General features: G+C 41.0%; 1 pseudogene; it reads right to left on the bottom strand.

Annotated features, from left to right (window-relative positions):
* Positions 1-3,674: 3,674 nt before the first annotated feature.
* Positions 3,675-8,227, bottom strand: LOC122026705 (annotated as a pseudogene).
* Between the last annotated feature and the right edge of the window lie 6,491 nt (positions 8,228-14,718).

The raw sequence follows: 14,718 nt of genomic DNA, 5'->3' as shown, positions 1-14,718 counted from the left end.
GAGCTGGGCTGATTTCGAGGCAGAGTTTTATGAAGAATTCTTCCGCCAGCGGATCACCAATAAACACTATGAGGAGTTTATAGAATTCAGACAGGGTGACCTGCCCATGGAAGAAGCAGTTAAAAGATTCAATAGGCTAGCTCGTCTCTGCCCAGAGCTAGTAAGGACGGAGAAGGAACAAGTCAGACTGATGCTTAGGATGCTGAGACAAGGGATAGCACTTAATGTGAGTAGTGGAACTCACCAGCCCCAAACTGGTGAAGAGCTGATCAGCAGAGCATTAGTCACTGAGCACTATTTGAATAGCATCAAGGCACAACGAGCGCAACACAAGCCAGTCAAGATCGAAGACAAGATAGTGGCGAGCCAGAAACCCCAGTCAAGTAATTAGAACTGGAAGGGCAAGGGTCACAAGAGAAAGCAGTGGAACTCAGGAGGTAACCAGAAGGTAGGACTAGCAAACAAGTAGACAAAGTTCCCTCCCTGTCCTAAATGTGGGAGAACACATCCAGGAGCCTATCTTTTGGGTAAGACGGGATGTTATTCGTGTGGGAAGGAAGGACACATGGATAAAGAATGCCCTAACAAGCTCAAAGCACCTCAACCACAGCCAATACAATATGGAGGCAAGTCTCAGTTACATTATATACATGCAACTCTGGAAGGACCTCAGCTCAGTCAAGGAAGGTTGGAAGCCCCACCAGTTCCAGCCAGTGCCAGAGTATTCTCCCTCACTAAAGAGAAAGCTGCCAGTGCCTCCACGGTCGTAACAGGTCAAGTAGTTATTTTTCAGCGTTTAGTTACTGCACTATTTGATACTGGGGTAACCCATTCTTTTGTATCAGTACCCTTTGCCAAAGAATTACATGTACCTACAGAGAGTATGAACTCCAAGTTCTTGACGACCCTACCTTCTGGGGAAGTCATGGAGTCCAACCAGTGGCTTGGGCTGTACCAGTCAGAACTGCAAACCGAGAGCTATATGTTGATCTAGTAGTCCTTGCGATGCAAGATTTCGATGTTATTCTAGGCATAGATTTCCTTAATAAGTACAGCGCCTCGATGGACTGCCGCAGAAGGAAAGTAATTTTCAGTCCAGAAGGCGAACCACCCTTTGAGTTCACAGGAGTGCCAAAGAGGAAGACCCAGAAATTCCTCTCTTCTCTAACAGCTCACCAGATGTTAGCTAAAGGGTGTGCTGGTTTTCTTGCATACATTGTGAATACAGAAGAACAAGAAGGACTCAAACTAGAAGATGTTCAGGTAGTTTGTGAGTATTCAGAGGTATTTCCAGAAGAGCTACCTGGACTACCTCCCAACAGAGAAGTGGAGTTTGAAATTGAGTTGGTTCCTAGCACCGGCCCAATTTCAAAAGCTCCGTACCGAATGTCCCCAGCAGAGTTGAAAGAGTTACAAGAACAACTTCAGGAGCTACTTGACAAGGGATTCATCTGCCCTAGTCATTCACCCTGGGGAGCCCCTGTATTGTTTGTCAAGAAGAAGGACGGATCCATGTGAATGTGCATAGATTATAGAGCGCTAAATAAAGTGACAGTTAAGAACAAGTACCCTCTTCCCAGAATAGATGATCTCTTTGATCAGCTAAGAGGGGCCACGGTGTTCTCAAAGATAGATTTGCGCTCTGGATATCACCAGCTGAAGGTTAAAGAAAGTGATATACCCAGAACACACTACAACAAAAACTACAAATGACAATGGATATTATCCGTTGTCGTAGGGTCAAAAAACCGTTGTAACTGAGGGTGTTGTAGAATGTATTACCCTACGACAACGGTTTTGAATCCGTTGTCTTTGTAGACATTTGACAACGGTTTTTATCCGTTGTTGTTTATATGCCCAAAATTTGGCTACGAAGGATACGACAACGTTTTAAAACCGTTGTGGTAGATAATTTCAATAACAGAAATAAACCGTTGTTGTAGACATTTTTTACAACAGATATAAAATGTTGTAGTAGATAATATTTGACACGTTTTGTTTTTTTACAACAGTTTTAATATATTTTACAACTGATAAAACCGTTGTCTTTTATCACTTTTTACAAAAAAATTTTGTTGTGGTTTACCTAGTTTTTACAACATTTTTAACTGTTGTCTTTAATGTTCATTAATACCAAACAACCAATCTTATTTTACTAAGCAAACCACCAATACAAAACTAAATATTTACTACATTAAATCCAAAATAAACATCCATATATAATTCATCTTGTAGCCACATATACAAAAATATATAAAATGAGTTGTTACTCATCAAAATACACATGTTTTCCATTACTCTCCATATACATTAAATCACATGTTTTCCATTTGCTGTTCTCCATATGGCTTTTAATTTACAAATTAGCAAGGCAAGCTACATCCTAACAAAACTCACTTCTTGCATCAAAAAAACTCAAGCCTCACGAATTGCCCGACCTGCAAGAGAAAATTTAACAAAACTTATCAAATTCCAGAATTCCAAAAGGAGAATGTAATTAACCAATCTGTAGTGCATAGAAGGCAAAAACAAACCAAATGAAGGAAACAAAAAGAGGTGTTTATTAGAGAATAACAGTACATGGAATCTACTAGGAGTAGTGATACCTAGCTTAGCATAGTTTATTAAATAATTAGTACTGCATGCAGCTAACATTATTTAAGTGAACTATCATCCAAGATCAATAGAATCCATGCAAAGCACATTACATACATTAACATCTTGAAACAAAGTATTCATGCAATTTTCTGTGTCATTTTCCAGACTGCATTACCTTTGAGACCTGGTAGGCACAATATGCTTTTCCATTTTGCAAGTAACAAGTTTCCAGGAGCTGCAAATTGATCTGCACTAAATAGACCCATCACAAAAGCATAAGTGAAATAATTGAAGGAGGATGTTTGTGAGTGCATATATAGGAGAGGAAGGGGGGTTCAATCTATATAGCATAATTGTAATATTGAAAAGTATCAGTGCTGGTTCCGTCTAACTTTGTTAGATATGAAAATCCTGATATCTCCATATATAGCTGGTTATCCAAAATATGTCACAATATGCTGGCCCTAAACGTGCATTCGGTTTTTACTAGCTAGAGCTTTGAAAATATAATACAAGTTCCATACCAGAATAAGATTTCAGGATCATTTGCCAAGATTCACATGTTAAATATATATAAAGATTCAAGGTGGTAATATGTGTTTGCTTATTTGTCTAGGTGGTGCAAGAGTGCAAAGAAATATATGAGAACTCACTTGTAAACGGTAACCCTCCGAAGACAGGATTCCTCTTCGGTAGGGTCAAGTGTCTGGCAGCACCCAAAGGCTCAATATGGAGGAAGCTTGGTCAATAAAGCATTAATGGTTGCATGGAGCCACTTCACCATTCAACTTCATAGCTACTGTAGTATTCTTTTATGCTAATTCTTCTCAATCTTTTTACACTTCATTCTATGCAATTTTCCGATGGCATCTCATCTGAATATTTGAATGTCTGTTGCAAATAGAAATATTAGTGACAGTTGTAATATTTCATTGACCAAAGTTTGTTGTACCTTATAAACTATGGATATTTAGAAATCCAAAGATGATGCATGCGTATTTTTATTAATAGATTAACTGATCTAGTCTGTTGGTCACTAGCTTCATATTGAAGTCAATTTAAATCCAAATATTATTTCACTTACCTGATAGTCCAAAGAAGAGGGCAACATCACCATCTTTGCCCATATTATTGCTAGAGTGCAGGGAGAGCATGTTTCTTTTAGGCATTAGATAGTGCATCACACCGAACAAACCCTTCTTCATCTCCCCGGCATACTGTGTGCCAAGGATGACCATTTTTTTCCTATCAAGATTAAGATCAATGCTGATGGAGGTAGTCATGTAGTGTGTGTATCGATTACATGGAAACTGGCCAGCATTGTAAATTGTGAAGTCCGGAGTACTGAAATCCTCCAGTTCTTCAGGCGTAGGACGGATGCACCTGCGATCCTTCCAATTATTTCATGCAAAAGAGAGTTTTTCTTCTTCTAGTTTACATGTTTTCCCTTGGCATTAAGAAGAGAAAGAGGAGCTAGTTAGCTCACTAACACTAATATATGCATATGTATGATCCAGCCTGCTACTAACACAACTATGATTCACTACTAGAGATCAACAGAACCAACGCAAAGATGACTTATCTAGATAACTGTTGAACTGTAGAATTGAAGAGCATCTTTAGCATTCTTATTAGTAGTATTTTTCACTTACATGTTGTGCATGAACAGGGAATGATAGGCTCTTGCAGAGACAATTTGAACTTTGATTCGATGCTCGGGATCCCAGTTGAGGAATTGGTCATTCACAAATACCTTGTATCATTCAGATGACATATTAGGATCTATGAGGAATTACATCAAACACTTGATGTGCATGTGTACCTTATCCAAAGAGTTGAGGTAATCAACAACCCTCTCCCTGTTCACCAGGAAGGTGTGCTCATCCATCTCTATGTTCGGTGAGCCTTTGCGTGAATAGTGCACATACATTTTGAGAAGGAACCATCAAAGGAAGGATCATGAATTAGTTGTGTGGACTTACTTTCCCCACCAAAGCTCATTGGCAGTGGTTTCATCCTTGACGACGCGCTTGTCCCTCGGCGAACGACCAGTCTTCGTGCCAAACAAGGTAGCCAAGGCTCCGGTCGATGTTATGAATGATCCATGTTCATGTTTTATGGCTTGCTCGTAGAGTTCTACAAGGAATTCATGATTCTTTCAATGAGAATGAAATGTGATGATTTCAGTGATGAAGAGGAGATGAGAGCAGACACCGGGCGGGGAGAGGTTGTAGAGGGCATGGGTAAACTTGAGGGCGCTGTCGCTGACGCTGATGGTCGGCGTCAAGTAGTGGTGGTGCTCGGTGGCGACCTTGGTCGCCTCTGCCTTCCTGGCCGGATCGCCCCTCACCACCTTCGGCCCTGTCTCCCTCGTCAGTGACGTCAATGAATCACTGCGCACAGCATGATTTCATTACAAGAAACGCGGGAGAAAGATTAGATTCCACCTTCTTGTTCTCAAGAATTGTTTCCTTTTAGGTTTAGAAAAATCAATCCGGCGGTAGCCCACCAGTATCCGGCAAGGAATCTGGATATTTCCCCCTTTTTTATTATTGAGAAAGAGATGTTTGTTTGGAGATTAAATATTGACCTGATGGATTGGAGATGGAGCTTCTGGCGCTCCTCCTCTGAGATGGTGACGAAGGCAGCGTTGCCCTGCTGCGTGCCATCCTTGATGGGGGTGGTCGACGCCTACCTTTTCTTCTGCAGGGAGTGCAGTTCGTCGATGGTCTTCGCCTTCACCGGCGGCGCGCTGTCGTCATGGCAGATCCCGTTCTCCTGTTTCTCCCTCCCGTGCATCTGGATCTTCGGCAGCCCATTGGAGAACGCCGCTGCTCACCAGGAAACGAGAAGGAGCACAACGTCGTATGAGGAGAGGGAAAGATAAATGTCTTAGGTTTGGGTACGCGAAAACACGGCGCCGAAAAGAAAACAGCGAGGGAAAGGAAAACAGCGAAGGGGGGAAATGACCAAATTCAATTACAACAGTTTTTTCAAAACTGTTGTTGTAGTAGCTAAAAACGCGGATAAAGACAACGATTTATAAAACCGTTGTAAAAAGTGTTGTCGTTTTGCTCAATGACAATAGTTTTGCTAAAACTGTTGTCTTTTATATTTAATGGGGAGTTCAAAGACAACGATTTTGGAAAAAACCGTTGTCTTTGAGCAAATACGCAACGCTTTCTCTTAAAATCGTTGTCGTAGGGGTGTTGTCGTTTGCAGTTTTTGTTGTAGTGACAGCTTTCAGGACCAGATACGGACACTACGAATTTGTAGTGATGCCATTTGGAGTGACCAATGCTCCATCAGTCTTTATGGAGCTGATGAATCATGTCTTTAGGGAATATTTGGACAAATTTGTCATCGTGTTCATCGACGACATTTTGGTCTATTCAAGAACCCCCGAGGAGCATGACACACACTTGAGAATAGTACTGCAGATTCTTCATCAGGAATAGCTCTATGCAAAATTCTCTAAGTGTGAATTCTGGTTAGACCAAGTAGCATTCTTAGGTCACGTCATCTCAAGAGAAGGCATCAAGGTAGATCCTACCAAGATAGAGGCAGTCAACAACTGGTGTAGGCCCAAGAACGCCAGAGAGATCAAAAGTTTCCTTGGTCTAGCTGGGTATTACAGAAAATTTGTGGAGGACTTTTCCCGGATAGCCTCTCCACTTACAGCCCTGACGAGGAAGAATAAGAAGTTTGAATGGTCAGACAAATGCGAGCAAAGTTTTCAAGGGTTGAAGAAAAGGCTGACCAGTGCCCCTATTCTGACAGTTCCAGAAAGTGACAAGAGTTTTGACATCTACAGTGATGCTTCCAAGATAGGCCTAGGAGCTGTACTCAAGCAAGAAGGGAAAGTTATAGCTTATGCTTACAGACAACTCAAAGACTATGAGAAGAACTACCCCACTCATGATCTTGAGCTGGCAGCAGTGGTCTTTGCACTAAAACTCTGGCGACACTATTTGTATGGAGTCCAGTGCAAAATCTTCACAGACCATCAGAGTTTAAAGTATTTCTTCACCCAGAAAGACTTAAACATGAGAGAGCGCAGGTGGCAAGAGTTGGTCAAGGATTATGACTGTGAAATCCTCTACCACCCAGGTAAAGCTAACAAAGTGGCAGATGCACTAAGTAGAAAGTCCAGTGCACTCCTGATGTCTTTGTCATCATTAGCCCTGCCACTGCAGAAGGAGTTGTCAGATTTCGGACTTGAAGTTATTTATGAGCAACTCTATGCATTGACCTTAGAGTCAACCCTGCTGGAGGATATACAGAGAAAGCAAAGGAAAGATCCAAATATCCAAAGGATCAAGCAAGGGATACAAGAAGAAGACAATTCAGAGTTTAGAGTATCAGACAGTGGAATCCTCTATCAGGGGAACCGCCTTTGTGTCCCCATTGATGAAGAGTTGAGAAAGAAAATTTTAGAAGAAGCTCATAGTACACCTTACTCCATGCATCCTGGTTCCACTAAGATGTACCAAGACGTGAAATAGAGGTTCTGGTGGTCTGGACTAAAAAAAAATGTTGCTAAATATGTCAGTACTTGCCTGACATGCCAGAGAGTCAAAGCAGAGCACCAGAGACTAGGAGGAGTCCTGCAACCCCTTCCAATACCAGAGTGGAAGTGGGAAGACATATCCATGGACTTTATAATAGGTCTTCCAAGAACCACGAATGGATATGATGCGATATGGGTAATAGTGGACCGATTGACCAAGTCTGCTCATTTTCTAGCCATCAAGGTGCCCCACTCTATAGAGCAGTTGGCACAGCTATATGTTAAGGAGGTGATCAGACTTCACGGAGTTCCTAAATCTATTATTTCTGATAGAGATGGGCGTTTCACCTCTCACTTTTGGGAGTGTGTTCAGAATGCACTAGGCACCAAACTCAAGATCAGCACAGCCTTCCATCCTCAGACTGATGGACAGACAGAGCGAGTAAATCAGATTTTAGAAGATATGCTCAGAGCTTGTGCGCTAGATTTCAAGGGAAGTTGGTGCAAGTATCTGTGCTTAGCTGAGTTTACCTACAACAATAGCTATCAGGCCACCATCAAGATGACACCATATGAGGCATTGTACGGTAGGAAGTGCAGATCACCCATTTGCTGGCAAGAAGCAGGTGAAAGAAAAGAGATGGAATCAGAATTGGGCAGGCAGGCCGAGATGATAGAAGAAACCACACAGGCTATCCAGAAGATCAGACAGAGAATTGAGACTGCCCAGAGTAGATAGAAAAGTTATGCTGACACACGCCGTAGGCCACTTGAGTTCCATGTAGGGGATTCAGTCTTTCTCAAAGTTGCTCCTATGAAGGGAGTGATGAGATTTGGCAAAAAGGGCAAGTTAAGTCCCCGCTATGTAGGACCCTACCTGATCATAGAGAGGATTGAGAAAGTAGCTTACAAGCTGGACTTACCACAAGACATGTCAGCAATACATAATGTGTTTCATGTCTCCATGCTAAAGAAGTGTCTCCACGAGCTTAGCCAAGTGATTCAGCCTCAGTCAGTGCAGATCCAGGAGGATCTTAGCTATGAAAGCAGACCTACACAGATAGTGGACAGAGAAGTTAAGAGACTAAGAAATAAAAAAGTACCACTGGTGAAGGTCATCTGGTAGAATCAGAAGCATGAGGAAGTTACTTGGGAGCGTGAGGACAGCATGAGACAGAAATATCCAGAATTATTCTAAGTTCGAGGACGAACTTTTTATAAGGTATGGGGAATTGTAACAACCCAAATTTCCTCATTAAGAGTTCAAATTGTGGTTAAAAATATTTAGAAATGCTTTATAAATATTCTAGAGATTTTTAGGAATTTTTAGAGTATTTTTATGAAATTTTTGGAGTTCGTTTGATATTTTTACCAAAAGGCAGAAGTTTTAAAAAATAAAGAGGTTCGACCGAGGTTCGAACCCGCGACCTTCGACCCGAACCGAGACTTAAGTGGAACGTGATGACCAAGAACCCAGCAGGACCATGCTAATTAAGGAAAGGGCGGAATTGTATTTAAGTAGTAGTTGATGATAGAAGTTTTGAGTTATAAAGAGAGGAACTTAGGGCTTGATTTCTTCCGTGACCTAATCTTTCTCCTCTCCTCTTCTCTCTCGCGCGCGGCATTTCTGCTAGAGCGAAAACAGAGCCGAACCTAGGGTTCATCTCCGGCGCCCGGTGAGGGGTTTATTTCGTGGGTTCTTTACACGGTTGTGATCCTCTCGTTGAGGAGAAGCCGTAAACACGAAGCAGAGGCTGAGAGTTTGAGTTTCCCCGAAGCCCTAGAATCTCCCCTTCGGTTGTAAGTCCAAGAACTCCAAGAATAAGTAAGTGCTTCTCACCTGCAGTAGGAGTAGCTTTCGGATTCTTGTTTCTTCTTGTATTTCCGAGTATGCAGTCAGTTTCTTGCTCCCCAAATGAGTACGAATGACCTTACCTTAAGCTTGCTGTGCGAATTTCGTTGAGCATGTAATTAGCAAGAACTACTTGGTATCTGAGCATGTGATTTTAGACTTAGTTTCCTTGCTATACAATGAATAAGAACAATTTTATTAGATTTTTTTTGTTTAGAGCCTTAGTTACTGCTGTGAGCTTATATTAGCCCTTACAGATTCTGTTGGTTATTCCGGTAAGCACGAAGTTCCATTTTTTTTCTTAGCTGCAGTTTAGTGTTCTTTCTTTTGTGACTGTCGTGAGCAGGATAGTCCTTGATCAAGTTCCGGATTTTGATACATATGCACATATGTGTTCATTTGCTTCTAATAGCTCTTTAAATTGAAGCATACAGTTAGTTTTCTTGCTATTTTAACAAGCATGAGCAGCCATGTATTTTAGTGGAATGATTATGTGTTCTATTAAACCTTTGTAGGGGATTATGAGTAGCTATAAGTAAGAAAAGACCAAGGTCTTGATAGGATCCCTAAATTTCAAGAATTGGGGTCAACAGCACGCCAAGTGCTCAAAGAAATGCCAAGGCATTTTATTATAAGAGTATTAAAAGATAACAAGTATTTTATTTTAAGAGGCTAGTACTCAATTTCTGAGGTTGTCGTTAAATAAATCCAAGTGACCAATTCCGAGGTCTTGGCCCTGGTAAGACCAAGGTCTTTACCCTCGTAGGACTGATAGCTCGCTACCTCAGTTTCTATTAGGGAGCGCACATTGGTACTAAGCCTGGGCCCAAGAGAAAAGTTTATTATTATTTTCAAGTATAAGATTATAAGATTTTGGAACAAATGAAACAAGCTTCACTTATGTTTAGAGTCAGCAAGTTTAGTTTCTTTTAATTCGAAGCATGCAGTGTTAGTTTTATTTGTTTCCTGATTAGTTTATTGAGCATGATTAGCTTTCTCTTCCAGCATGCAGTTTTATTCTTGTATATCATGAGTATGCAAATTTTAGTGCTTTGCTATTAGATGAGCATGAGTAGTTTTCTTCTTACAGATTCAATTTTTAGTATTGCTATATTTATATGCACTTTCGAGTTTTTGTAAGTTAGACAGCGCTTACTAAGCATTCGCTTATAGTTTGCATTTCCTCTTACTGCAGATAAAGGAAAGGAAAAGCTATAGCAAATGAAGGTGACAAGGAGGTGTTCGATGATGTGTGTGATGACAGGACTATGGGAGAGACTTGGGGCATTATTAAGTTTCCATGTTTTAGTGGTTAAGAAACATTTGAGATTGTACCTTATATTCCATGTTATTTGAGATTATTCTTGTTTTAGATCGCATGCTAAGATAAGTTCTGTTTAGTAAGTAGATACTTTTTTGTTTGCATTGAGATATAGTTTCATATGTTTATGCTATTATGAGTTATATGTGCATGTTCCGAATTTGGAGTATTGTATTGTATTTTAGTCCTGCTGAACTGCATATACTCTGCCGAAACTTTAAGTTTTCTGGAAAAATTTATGTATAGTTTGTTATACTAGTTAAGTAAGAATCTATAGTAGTTATGTAACGGGCACCTTTAGAGAGTAGTGAGAAGGGTGGTTGTTACAAGTGTCTCACTTGGCTACCAGGATTTATAAAATCTACTACTTAGCTTGGAGGTCTAAAGTTCGAATCCTGGGGAAGGCAAAAATCTACTGCCAGGGGTGGAAAGTCCTAGTGAGTAACGACACGGTCAAAGGGTTGTCGGTCGACGACATGAGAGGTCACCAAATGGGCCGACGACATAAGGGGCCGCCGCAAGGGCCTCCTAAGAGGCCAAAGGGCCGAGTCGTTACAATAAAAAGACACCTTTTTATTGTAACGACCCGACCCTTTGGCTTTTTGGGCGGCCCTTGTGGCGACCCAACTGGCGGCCCTTATGTCGGCGGCCCATTTGGCGACCTCTCATGTCCTCACTAGGACTTTCCACCCCTGGCCAGTGGATTTTTTCCTCCCCCAGGATTCGAACTCTAGACCTCCAGGCTTAAGTACTAGAGTTTATGAATCCTGGTAGCTCACTTGGCTACCAGGATTCATAAACTCTAGTACTTAAGCCTGGAGGTCTAGAGTTCGAATCCTGGGGGAGGCAAGAATCCACTGACCAGGGGTGGAAAGTCCTAGTGAGTAATGACACGGCCAAGGGTCATCGGTCGACGACATGAGAGGTCGCCAAATGGGCCGACGACATAAGGGCCGCCAGTTGGGCCGCCACAAGGGCCGCCCAAGAGGCTAAAGGGCCGGGTCGTTACATTATGGAAGTGTGTGCTCTTAATCATAATATAATTGTTGGTTAGTCCTAGGAATATCGTACCGGTTCCACTGTACAAAAATTTTTGTACAAGTGTCGAACCTTTCCTTAAATAACCTATTGTGTTCTTTAGAAGTTAAATTAGGAATCACAGACGGAACTTAACATCATTAATTCTAAATTTAACTTATCTGTTCTTAATGGTTTAGATTTGAATCGCAAGCGGAACTTAACACTATTGATTCAAATCCACCTATGTTATTAATTCCATTAAATATTAATTTCCAAAATTGGCTTCCAGGACTGCATGGGAGGCACATGACCTTCTTAGATATGGGAGCAACCACCACCGCCTAGACAAAGGCTTTTAAGGAAAGCTAATATTTAATTTCCTTAAATAACTCTAGTTAACCAAAAAGAACAATCGAATCACAAATTCGAAAACAAAGAAAACACAAACTCGAAAAACTAATTCGAAAAACTAGATCTAATGCCTCTTGTATTTGGAATTCATACAAAGAAAAATAAACTAGCATGATGCGGAAAAAAATACTACTAATACCTTTCTTTGTGAACTTTAATGACCTCTTGATCTTCTACCGTATTCCTCTTCTAACCTCGGACATTGTGTGGGCAACGATCTTCCGAGATGAGAGCCACCAAGCACCTTCTTCTTCCTTCTAGGTTTCGGCCACCAAGAGTCCTTCTTGATGGATAGGTTCGACCACCACCAATGCTCCAAGGGATGCTAGAGACTAGGCTTCCTTTCTCTCCTTCTTCTCCTTGCTTGATCCGACCACCAAGAGAACTCCACCAATGTAGAAGTTTCGGCCACAATAAGGAGAGGAGAGAAAAAGAGGGGCCTGCCACACCACCAAGGAAGAGAGGGAGGAAGAAAAAGAATAGAGTCGTTAGCCATGAAGGCACCTTTACCCCCTCTTTTATATTCCTTGGTCTTGGCAAATAAGGAAATTTTAATAAAAACTTCCTTAATACTTTTTCCATGAAAAAGAAAGTTTTAATTAATTAAAATCAAATTCCTATTTTCAATTACAATGGCCAGCCACCTATTAAGCTATAAACAAGGAGAGTTTTAATTATAATAAGAATTAAAACTTCCTAATTTGTCTCCGGAAATTTATAAAAAAATTTCCAATAATTTTTCCTTCATGGTGGATTATAAAAAGGAAAATTTATAAATTAAAATATTTCTTTTAAACATGTGGATGAATTCCAAAAAGGAAAGTTATCTCTAAAAATTAAAATCTCCTTTTAATCAACAAATAAGGAAAGATATCAAATCTTTTCTTAATCTTTTGTAGAAACTTATAAAAGATAATATTTAATTTTAAACTCTCTTTTAAATCATGAACATGGTTAAAAAAGGAAAGTTTTCTCAAAATTAAAATCTACCTTTCAATCTACAAATAAGGAAAGATTTCAAATCTTTTCTTAATCTTTTGTAGAAAGCTATAAAAGGAAAGATTTAAATTTTAAACTCTCTTTTAAAATCATGGAATCCACATAAGAAAAATTTTAAAAATAAAAGTACTTTTTATTTTAATATGGCCGGGCACCTAAGCTTAGGTTCAAGCTAGGGCCGACCACCTCATGAACCCATGAACCATGCCTTTGGCCGGCCCTAGCTTGGACTCCAAGCTAGCTTGGCCGGCCCCTATAGGTGGGTAAGAAGGTGGGTATAGGTGGGTATAGTACTCTATAATTAAGAGGCTATGATAGGGACCGAGAGGAAGAATTGGTTTTGGTATTCCGATGAAATTAAGCATCCCGTGTTCGCCCCGAACACATAACTTAATTTCATCAATAATAATTCATTCCACTAAATAACTATTATTGAACTACCGCACCAATCCCAAATTACATTTTGGGCTCCTTCTTATTATGAGTGTGTTAGTCTCCCTGTGTTTAAGATATCGAATGTCCACTAATTAAATGAGTTACTGACAACTCACTTAATTAATATCTTAGTTCAAGAATAGTACCACTCAACCTTATCGTTATGTCGGACTAAGTCCACCTGCAAGGTTTAACATGACAATCCTTATGAGCTCCTCTTGGGGTCATCATCAACCTAGATTACTAGGACACATTTTCCTTCTATAATCAACAACACACACTATAAGTGATATCATTTCTCAACTTATCAGGTTTATCGAACTAAATCTCACCCATTGATAAATTAAAAAAATAAATATCAAATATATGTGCTTGTTTGTAAAATACCAGAAATAGGCGAATATTAATAAGGGAATTTTCCGGAATTTTTGAAAAATTTCGGGAATTTTTCGGAGCTCGTACGGACAAGTTGACGGGGATATATAAAAAAAACGGGGCCCGGAAAAGCCTGTTTAGGCTACCCCATTTTAATAAGGAAAAGTTGATTTTCCTTTTCCTTTTAAAATTCTTTTTTTTTTCTCTTCCTCGCCGAAACCGTCCGTGCGCCCTCTTCCCTTCTCTCACGTCGATTTCCTCTCAGCCTCTTCTTGCCCTAACCAGCGCCGCAACAACCGCCGCTGTCGCCTCCCGATTCCCTTTCCCCCTTCTCTGATCCGACGAGCCACCGCCGACCCAAGTCTTCTTCTTCTTCCTCCCTGTCCAAGCGGCGGCGACGCGCGAGCACCAGCCGAACCAAGCCCTCCTTGCCCTAATCGCCGAGCCCTAGGTGTCGGCGACGCCCCCTCCTCACTGCCGCCGTGACGCCAAGCGCCACTGCACAGAGCCGACGCCCTTTCCCCTCTTCGGACCTGCACGCCGACGCTGAACCACTGGTCACAGGACCACCAGAGGCGATCGCTCTTCCTCTGGCCGGCACTTGAGCCGTCGCCGGTGCTCTAGCACCCTGGTTACCGCCGTCCCTCAGTCCGAGCAGAGCCGAACCTTTCCTTCTGCCATAGCCGAGCCTCACCCCTTGCATGAGTTGCTGCCTCGGGTTCTACCGAGCCTTTGGTTTAGGGTAAGTTGTTGGTTTAAAGACTGTGAATTTAATGTTAAGGTTTGATTCACAGAGGTGAATGTATTGACTATGAATTTTGGGTGTTTGATGTATAGGTCAGTGGTTAAATCTAGTACCAGCCATAGTTTTGGCAACGGGTGCATCCTCGATAAATTAACGACAAAGTATACGAATTTGGGTGAGTTTTGGAATTTGGTAAATTGTAGGCTTGTGATACATTTTGTGGTGAATTAGGATTTACATGGTTAAATGTTGTTCACCTTGATCGTTAGGGTTAATCTGAACGAAGGAAATATTTAGGGTTTTGCTCTGAATTGTTGTTAAGGATTTTATTTAGCTATTCGTTTGGAGTGTAGCTAAATAAAAAGATTTATTTGTTTGACACAGGACTTTGATTCGAGATGAGTATTTCGATTTGTCGGACTGGACCATTTCGATTGGAGGCGGGTACTTTT

This window comes from Zingiber officinale, chromosome 10A (assembly GCF_018446385.1).
Source record: "Zingiber officinale cultivar Zhangliang chromosome 10A, Zo_v1.1, whole genome shotgun sequence".
Lineage (NCBI taxonomy): Eukaryota > Viridiplantae > Streptophyta > Magnoliopsida > Zingiberales > Zingiberaceae > Zingiber > Zingiber officinale.
The sequence above is the reverse complement of the archived record's forward strand: the minus strand, read 5'-3'. Positions and strand labels throughout refer to the sequence as shown.